Genomic DNA, 10,928 nt, shown 5'->3' with positions numbered 1-10,928 from the left:
AAGTTACTGCTGTATCTGTAAAATCATCATTCCCATCATCCCCATCTTTCTGAGCTCCAGTAGCCCTCCCCCGTCACTCAACTTCTGTAGTCAGAACATTCTTATAAATGAGTAACTAAAAATGTAAATTTGAATTTAAAATTTTGAAGGACTAGATCAAGAAATGGGAAAATTAAAAGAAAGGTACATCTGCTTTCATTTAATCTTATGCCATCTTAATTCAGCTGAATATCACTTTCCACTGATTTGTTTGCCATCTCATCCTTTCCCAGAGCCAGGCTTTTGATCTCTGCCTAAATTATCTTTTCCAAGCATTTGATTTAGTTTTATTAAATAATTGAACTGATACATTGAATAAATACCGCTAATATTATGGCTTCCAATAATTTCAGATGTTCTCTTTTTCCACGGAGTTGTTATAATTCAGCAGCAACTTATGGAGGATCTCTCTACTTGCCAAGATAGGCACCTCCTTTCTGCCTGGCCATTAGACACTGGAGGAGAATCTTTTTGTACCATCATCTACCTCCTCTTTTAATGCCAGCCCCAGCTTCCTGCTCATATTTATGTTTGCCACTGCTGGGATGCCTCTATTTCGTTGCCATTAGTCTCAATTTTCTTTTTTCTTTTCAATGAGTGCGGTTAATGTAATTTTTATTGGTGGAATTGTCTACATTTCATTTACTAGTGATTTGTTTATCATCCCATCTTTTCCCAGCGTCAAGCTTTTGGTCTCTGCCTGAACCCAACGGGAATTCCTTTTCCAAGCATACATTTCTGTCTCAAAGTGCATTGAGAGGAAAGGGGGGGGGGCAGGGTAACAAGAATGCCAGCAAGTGAACTAATTGCCAGTGTAAATATACATCAGGGCAAGACTTTCCTCGTTTTCTTTTTTCTTTTTTACTGCTTTTCTATGAACTATCAAACAGGTGGGCATTAGGAGCTTGGAGAAGGCCTTAACTGATATCAATCGGAGAACTGAGCCATGTCCATTGGTATTTGTGTATTCTGTGTACTTGATGATATGACCTGCAGCCCATAAAAACAACTAGAGTCCCCACTTCCCTCTGCCCCCCTGCTCTCTCTCCCTCCCCCCTCTTCAACCTCAGAGTAATCCTACATCAAATGCTTGGAGATAAAACAACAAACATTTCTGATTTTCAGCAGCATGATTTACTGTTTTTTAAGGTCTTATGACTCTTAGAACAATTGTTTTGCCCACTTTATCTCTCTCACCCTCAAGCAAAAAAGAGTTCCAAAATTTTTGACCTACCGAATTCAATAGGTTTCTGGGTTTATTCAAAGTTTAGGCACCATCTTGTAAAGTCCTACATGGTTTTGTTTTCTTGGGCTTATACATTTGTTTTTATATACTAGAATCTGTGTTTTCTATGCAGTCCCCAAAGCAGGACACTTAATTGTCCACAATTCACAAAAAGGTAAGGGAATGGGGGGTCTCGGGGGCAGACCTTTTCAGGGATGGCACCTGTAATTGTGAAACAGCTACTCCTGGAGATATTTTTGTCCATCCTGTTGGTATGATGGTTAATATAGAAATCAAGACATGTTTCACAAATGAAGGTAAATATACGTGTCCCAGGATAATGTTACAGGATCCAATCTGGGTCAGTCACTGGGACTAGCAGTTTTGTCTTCCAAGCTTTCAGACTCGTACTGGAGCCCATCTTCAGGAAATTTCTCTCTAGCACAGTGTGCAAACTCTCTGCTAAAGAGAAGTTCCCTGAAGATGGGCTCCAGTACAAGTCTGAAAGCTTGGAAGACAAAACCACTGGTTCTGGTGACCAACCCAGCATCAAGATTTATTCTCTATTATCCCAGAATGCAAGGCATGGAATAATTATCTTACACAATAGCAATGTTGATTCTGAATATTAGGAAAAATGGAATCAGTTGTTTAAGGAACTTGTGTACTCTCCTTTGCTACTTCAAGCAGAGACTGGACAGCCATTGCTTCTATGTCAAAAAGGCCTCGGTTGAATTTCTGTAAATGCTCTTCCAAATCAGACTTCTGACTTGAAATATGAAGGAACCCTGAAGAAAGATGATCTATATTCACAGTTATACATTTTGAAATTTTTAATTCAACTAGAAAACTATTATAGAAGGTAGTTTGGCTTAGTACATTTATCCCTACAATATTGTGTTCTTTTCTCAAAGACAGCAAGTATCAACTGTAGAAAGAGATCTTGGCTGATGTCAGCCCATCAAAGATTAGATTAGATTCCTGTTCTCGGGAATACACACATGCATACACTTAATACTTCAGCCTCTAACTCTCACTCCCCTTGCTATATTCCTCTGCAGGGGAAATAAAACAGAAGACTTTTCTGTGCTTAGTCTCTTCCTGTCTATTACAAAGCAATGTCAATAATATTTGCACTATACGTATTTGCTTTTCCTTGAAGAACTTCAGGTGACATATTGTTATACATAATTTTGAGTTAAACTGAAGGTCTTAAGCAAATGAATACAGTGAAAAGATTACAGATATATTGTTATATCCCAGTGCGAGGGGGCTTACATACTGAGGCGAGACACTTGGTAAAAACTAACAGTCTTTATTGCTAACATTGGAGGCTAACAGTAAGCACTAATTTGATAGTTAGTGCGGCTGCTCGGTTAACAGAAGCAGCAGCTGCCAGCCATTTGACAGCTCCTTATATAGTGGCACTAGTTTCTCCTCAGCCAATCAGGGCTCAGCAGCTTCTGTGTCAGGCACGGACCAGAGGGAAGACTGGACACAGCATATATATTCGTTTGCTATCTGTGGAGGAAGGCTGGGATACAAATGGAACAAAAGCTTCATGGATTATCCCATTTTAATTGCATAATGGGCTTGTGTGAGATAGCTTTTGTTCAGATTTCCCAGAATTATCCATCCGAACCTATTTTTCTAATAATTATCTCTGTATTTGAAAGAATCTATTTTCTGAAAATCATAATGCCTATATGTTAATACACTCACACACACACACTCACACTCACTGGCAGCATGTTCCAGGTTCACCAAGATGAGCGTGCAAGTAAGTATTGTGTCAGCTGGCCTTTATAAGGGTACAAAGGATTTCTGACAGTGCCCTCCCCTATACTCAATTTGAAACTTGCAATATGCAAGAATAAAAAAGTTTCCCCAGCTCTGCTGGATGCAAATACATTGCAGTACCTTTCAGCTGCTTTATCCTTTGAGAATAGTATACATACAATACAAAGATCAGTTTCAATTTTGTGTCCCTCTTCAGGCCTTCTAACTCCTGATGCAGCCTGTATTTCCCAGAGTCAGTCTGCCAGTTTTATCAATCTCTTGTGATTGTGCATTAGACAGCTGTTAGGAAGTTTCAGCATTTCTGTCTGGCACCTGGCATGCCCATAGAAGCAGATTTAACTGATGAACAGAACGCTAGTTCTAAATGCCAAAGATCTCCCTCTTAGCAAATCCCTTTGGACGGAGCTGAGTGCTCACATTATTTTTGATTCCAGTTAGTGAGCAGAAGATGGCGCTTTGGGCTTTTCCTTGAAAGCTGGAGCGGAAAAAAAAAGGGTGAAAGGGTATTTGATCACTAAGAGTTCAGTAATCCAATTTCTCCAGACTGGCTTCATAATGAGAGCTCGTAATTCATTCTGTCACTCCAGTATGTAATAAATGCATCTTTTAAGTGACACCCAGGGCTGGCTTTTAAAGCAAGAGGCTAATTAAATACGCTGTACATGAAGCTGATAGCATCTGAAAGAGCTGCAGATTAACTTAGCTGACATTAAGTGAAGAGCCATTGGAAGAGCAGAAGTTAGTTCATCACATCACTGCACCACAGCCCAAATTTAGACTAATAATCTCTACTTTCCTCTGGAACAATCTGCTAGCAAGAGAATGACCGAGAATCAATAAAAAAAGATGAAGGCTAATGTGCCCATTACATGAATAAATTGCTAAGATGCAACAATTACTGGGTTGTAGAGGTTTATTTGTAAGGCTAGAGACCTCAAGCTCACAGTTTATAGTAAAAGCAAATCAGCCAGAATAATGTTTGATCCTGGCAAAGAGCATTTTGCAGAAGTAGACCGTCCTATGAGATTATAATGCTAAATAAGTTTGAAACACCAAAAAGGGTGGAAAGATCCTTTTAGAGTTTGTAATGAATGTATTTATCTGCATTTTCCATTACATCTTGGTGGGTTTCCATTGTGTATCTCTCATGTTTCCAAATTCCTCTTCATCTAAGTATGACTAGATTATGTTTAATCTTAGTTATTACTTTGTTTGGTTCGTCAGCATGATTCCGGTGCTGGCTCTTATAGCCTTTTTGGAATTTCTGCAGGCAACTCTCTCCCCTCCCCATTAATGAGGTTTGCCAGAATGCAAAGCCAGGAGATTGTGAAGAAAGCATGTCAATTACATGGTGCCAGGTAGCCTTTTGGAAGGCTTTGCAAGTCTGTTTTGTTTCCTTGATGGGCGAGGGCATAATTATATTTACTTTTTAAGTCTTTTTATTCTTTAGCTGCTTCCTTCCTTCTTCCTTCTTGCTGCATAGTTTATTTTACTTGGTATCTATATTTTGGCACCTTGCCTTTATTCTTTTCTGTTCTCTTACCACTGTCTATGTATTTAAACAGCATCTGAAAAATTATGTTTTATCCAAGACTCTTATCCATGCTCTGTCTACCATCTTTTACTTTCTTTTCTTAGGGGTTTTGTTGATTTTGAAATGAAAGCCAACAGACAGGTTTGATATTTTTTATTTAAGACAGCCTTCAGCCTCTAGTGATTGTGAAAGTGGGATGTTGCAAGACATTCTCCCACTAGGGTGAATGAATCTGGAGATATTGTTAGAATTTCAAAGTAGCATGTGCATTAGTTCCTTAATGATACACTGCAACTAGCAAATCAAATAATAAAACTCCAAAATAGTCATAGCTCTTCCAAAGACTGGAGCTTATACTTTCAGTAGCATGTTAAATATAGCTGGACTCCCACATTTACAATACGATATGGGAGAATTAACTTTGAAACAAAGTGCAGAACCACGCTTACACAAGTATTATTTGCAAGTTTGAAATGTCATTCCTGCCATAAGCAGCAATGAGTGCCATACAAATGCACAATCACGTCTGTTCCCAACATGGGAAGGCATAGGACAAAGCACAAGCATATAGCAATAGCAGTTAGAGGGCTTTCAGCCCTCTCTAAGCGGTTTACAGAGTCAGCATATCGCCCCCACAGTCTGGGTCCTCATTTCACCCACCTCGGAAGGATGGAAGGCTGAGTCAACCTTGAGCCAGTGAGATTAGAACCGCTGAACTGCAGATAACAGTCAGCTGAAGTGGCCTGCAGTACTGCACCCTAACCACTGCGCCACCTCGGCTCCTTCATATGTAGCATGAAGTTGGCAGCACAGTTTATACAGGTGTACTTTCCACTTCATATGAACTCTTATGTTATCATACATCAACACAACTAAAGCTAGCACATTTCATCAGGAAAATATTGAATAACCACAGTCTACAATGTTCCATCAGTGATAGTAAGAATGCAATCCCAAGTTATGGGCAACCTGTGCACCATTTTTATAAAATGTGCAGCAAGGTAGAGAAAGGTAGAGACCATGGGCTACACTTTTCATAAGTGAAAACCTCCAACCCCCTTATAGGGAAGTGTAAACAATCAAACATTATGTTTTTGCTTCCGAAATAAGGTTTTATAGCTCCCCCCCCAAAAAAAGAACAGTACAGGGAACATAAGTAGATTAGATTTTGCTCCCCAAACCTTATTTCTCACATTCACACTTATAGCGGCATGAAATGTATCTCATCATTTCTGAAACTTAAAATTATTTCTCCATTCACATATAAAAGCACACCAGATTGTTCCCAGCAACAAATGTACTAAGACAAGAAAAATGGGAGGAAAAAAAGATTAAAAAGACAGAAAATTACTAACTTTGAATCTGTTTGTGATAATAAGAATTGATACGATGTACATGTATTCAAAATTGTATTTTTAAAGAAGGTTTATAACACAGTTGTGAATTTGGCATTTATTTAAATGAACAAGTAGGACTCAATTTTAACAAAGAAATAATGTGAAGAATAAATGTTCCAAAGTGTTTTCCTATCTATGACAGGTAGATATTTCCTATCTTCTGTTGGTTCATTCTTTTATTTTCAAAACATGTAAAAAGGTATCGGAGATGGTTAAATTTTGGGCTGCTGTTTACTTTCCCTATTATAAAATAAGTTATATTTTTATATGATGCAAACTGATGGACACAGGTATAAAAATGTAAAACAGAAATATTCTTTAGTACTGCTAAAGAATGATAGATATATAGTAGTCATCTTAAAAGAGCTTCAGCACTGATTCTGAATAATACAAGTCATGTGTTTGAAACGCCAAACATTCCCCGTGGGCAAATTCAATTTAATTAGTACTGAGTAATAATGCAGAGTAATATTTTAGTCCGGGCCATGGAGCAGATAATTAACCCTCCATCCAACCTAATCGTCTGTACTAAAGATATCTCAGGTGCCAAGATAAGGAGACGGGTAAAAAGTGACCTCACGCTGCTTTGCAGAGAAGCAGGCGTGACTGATTGTGCTTTCTGCTATCTTGCATTGAGCCATATTTGTATACGGTATGTTGTTTTCATCTTTTCATCTCCTTTCACATAATGTGCTTAGGGAAGTAAGATGGAAATATTTTCTTTCTAAATAGATATAAATATATTATACTTCTCCTTACACAAATTTGAAGTTGCTAACAAAATGTCCATCAGCATGAAAACAAAGGTGAAAATGAGGATTTGATTTAGGTTTCAAACCTAAGACTTGTATTGTTTACAATAACTGTTATATAAGCCACAGAGAAATATCTCCACCCTATTAGAAGAGGGGTATCAGGTAAGTACCAACACCCTTTTTCTGAAGAAAAGTAGTACATAATCAATTGACTATGTGTTGGACCAACTATAATTCACTTTATTTGTTATTGTATTCTTATTTTAATGTCAGTTCTGTATTTTTATTTATCTATATTTATTTGTCTATTTTATTTTTGTCTATATTCTCTCTTTCTGATGCACACAAAAACACATACAATACAATGTATTAGAAATTACCTTCATGTTGTGCCATCAATTACATATTCATTAATTTAAAAAGCTAACATGCATACATGATCAAATATGCATATTTCAATTTCCAGTACGGTATGTATATTTTTAATTTTATAAGAGAAGCTCTTCTTTCCTGGATGCAAACGAATGGGTAAGAGCCTTCCTTGATGTAAATGGAATGTTTTCAGAAAATTAGTTTACATTTGGATTAACTAATCTTAATAAATATACAAACACCTTCTTTTCATTGTACAAATTTCATATAACCTTAAATTGTTTAGGAAATCATTAAAAATATGATTATTCTCTCAGGCCTTGGGAGCAAGGTGATTATGTTTTCTCATGTTTTGCTCTGGTAGTTTACGGTGGATTTTTTATTCCTCCAGTCATCTGTACTCTGTATTTGTTGGTTTTTTAAACTGGAAGCTACCCAAAGTTGTCTTAAGAGTTGGACAGCGTTAAAAATCTGACAAATAAATAAGTAAAAGAATAGTGCGTGATGGGTTTGCAGATTATAGTGAGCAGTTTTGTTTAAAATTGGATTTCTGATCTGGGCATCTTAGTTACAAGTTGACAAAAGATGTGGTGGCTCATATGACCAGCTTCTCTTCTGCTGTAGAAGACATTGTTCCACACCAATGCTGACTGCCATACCAGTTGTCTTTTACTGGTAGTCAGCAATGGTGGAGTTTCTTTTAGAATACAAAATGTCTTAAGGTAGCCCTGATGTTATTATATAATATCCAAAAATATTATTTATTCATTTAATCAAATTTATCTGGCCATCCATCTCACCCAGGGTGACTCGGGCAGCACGCAATAAAACCAACAGTTCAAACATAATATAAAAACCACTTAAAATAACTGATACTTTGTTTACTGGCAGAAATGAATCATTTTTGATATGAGTTGTGCAAACACATCAAATGGACACTTTGCAAAAAATGTTAGTATGAGTAAAAGACCGTTTCTTGGAACATTAAAGCAGTCATATCTTTTTGGAAGCCTTGGGACAGTGATTTCAGAGATGGTCCTGAGATATCTATAAAGGCATATATTCAGGCAAATGCCTGTACAAACATATATGCAGATAAACAAGCAGCCTTTGTGGGAAGTTATTATCAAGCCCTCTCCCAGAAAAATGAAATATCCTAGGAAATATTGAAAAGGCAGAATATTTCTCTGGATGTGAGGAGAAAGAGACATGTTTTGAAAGACAGAATAGTTGCCTGTAGCTTCCTGCCCATCCCCACTGTTAATGGGCCATTAACACGGCCGAGCTAGTCCACTTTACATAATAAAGACTTCACCAGCAGTTTTCCAGCTACAGGAAAGCATGATAATATTGGCCTTTTACTCAACTGACCACATGGCATCTGAGAACTCATCCATACCTGGATTCAAAACACAGCCTAGAGAGTAGCTCCTGCATGGCCTCATGGGAGTCTGACAACCGATCAGAATACATTTATTACACAGGAACAGGAAACAGAGAAGTGGGACTGAACAGGTTATAAAAAGCCTAGCAAGCCCCTCCCTCAGCCCTTCTCCTCTTCTCCACCAACATTGAAGCATGTGATCACCTTTTCTGTTCAGGGCTCAAGCCATGTGGCCCTGTCCAACAATAAACCATCTTTCCAAGCAGCCTCCATGTCTCCAGTGTCTTTTTCCCCAGTTGGAGCCGAACCCAGAGGACATTTCTTTCATCACCTTGAAGTAGCCATGTTGAACCCTCCAAACAACATGGCTGCTTCAAGAGTTTGAGGGAGGATGCCTTGCTTTTGGAAGCCCCCTTTTCCACTGCTTTCTCCAGCCCTAATTTTTGGTTCTTCTACTCAAGTGTGTACCGCAAAACATGCTACTGCATTCATTTGAGAAATAATGACACGCCCAAAGCTAGACTATGACACTATGTCCTGAATCCATCCTTCCAACTTGATTATAAGTGCATTAGAGTTTTAGTACTCTGTTATAAGATCATTGTCTTCATTTGCAAAAGGATGCAAATAGTTTTTTTAAAATCCATTCTGTGTTCATTATTATTTGTGCGTAAAGAAAATAGAAAAGGCAAGAGGAGAAAATCTTTGCTCTTTCCATGAGAACATTTTCCTTTTCCTTTAGCTGTTTAGTTGTTATTGAAAGGGGGAAATTTTTCAAAGCCTGCAAAATGGCCTATTTAGTGTGATGAAAAATATAGGTACTTATCCATTTAAAAGCAAATATGAATTGGTACCTTGAACTAAGTTATTTTTAAAAAATATTGTTTAATGACTGCACCAACCATCTCCTGCCCTAGGTGGACAGGCCTTTTCTAAAACCTATGTCAAACTGCATCACATTGCACAAAACTTTGCCAGGCATTTTTTAAAATAAATTATTGAACATGAATTATAAGATCTCTCACGCATTTCAAGGCTGGAGTAGACCAGTATAGTCCCTGTATACTGGTAGGTGGTCTTTACACTCCCAACTGGAAAAACTGTTGCCTCCCAGTCAGTTTCCTGGTATTCTTCCCCTCCACCCTTGGAGGTTTGCCCAGTGCAAGTAGTGATTTTATTTTGGCAACAGATTAAAACCGTAAAATCTAATTATTTTTATGCATCTTTGAATTTCAGATTGTTTATTAATATCTTAAATTGCATTTTAGTTTATTTATTAGAGTTGGTTTTAAAATTTAATTATGGCTGTTTTTGAAACATTTCATATATTAAAAGTACTTGAAACCTATCTGATATTTTTTTTTAAAAAGAGGTTGGGTAGGAGGAACACATGCTCTGTGAGTTACCCCTTCTTCCGTTATAATTTATACCACATGCCAACAGCCATTCTGGCTGAGAGCTCTGGGATTTGTTGTCCATCTGGAAAGCAGCTGGGTTAAAGTCAACTATATCATTTGTTAGGGGGAGTTCCTTATGCATCAGCTTTCTGGATTTAGTGCAATGGTGGGTTCCTACTGGTTTGGACCGGTTCGGCTGAACTGGTAGAGGTATGGCGGCTTGGGTCGCTGGAACCGCCCCATGGAGCATGCTCAACCACCAGCAGAAGCCACCAGCAGAGCTCTCCGGAAACGTTTTGCAACTCATGGCCTACCCAACACCTGGTGTCCGACAACAGCCCACAACTGACCATCAAGATGATGGAGGCCTTCCTCGCAGAGCAAGGGATCCGGCATGTTCTCATTGCCCCGCTCAATCTGGCGAGCAACGGACAGGCCGAGCGAATGGTGGGGCTCCTAAAAGAAACGCTCACCCAAATGGGACCAGGAAGCTGGCAGAAAAAGGTCAACCAATTCCTTTTCATCCAACACATCACTCCCCATTCGACCACCAATAAGAGCCCAGGAGAGCTTTTGATGGGGAGAAGACTGAGGTCCAGACTCGACTGGTACCACCTGGACTACCTTCCAGAGAACCCCCTGGATTCTGCTCGACCTATGCCAGGTACCTGACTTGGCTGGTGGGCCAAATCATGGCTGTCACCGGGCCAAAGTCATACCGAGTGGAGCTAGACGACGGACAAATCTGGAGGAGGCACATCAACCAGCTCCGACATTGCCTGGGGGATGCTGAACTAAGGAACCAGGGTGATTGGACCGCAGGTGCCAGCTCAGAAGAACTCCCGGAGAACCCCAGGTCTCCGCCCCGCAGAGGATGCTCAACCGCCAGCCGGGAAGCAGACGGGTGGGAACTGGCCCAACAAAGCCAAGAGATCGAGGGGCGACCGTCCAACCTGAGCTGCGAACACTTAGCTACCTCTGAAGCTGTCCCATGAAGAAATTGCGTCTCAGGAGCTGAAGGAACT

Source organism: Thamnophis sirtalis, unplaced genomic scaffold (genome assembly GCF_051295495.1).
Source record: "Thamnophis sirtalis isolate CommonGarterSnake01/CBP01778 unplaced genomic scaffold, rThaSir2_p1.2 scaffold_3, whole genome shotgun sequence".
Taxonomy (NCBI): Eukaryota; Metazoa; Chordata; class Lepidosauria; order Squamata; family Natricidae; genus Thamnophis; species Thamnophis sirtalis.
This window is presented reverse-complemented; position numbering follows the sequence as displayed.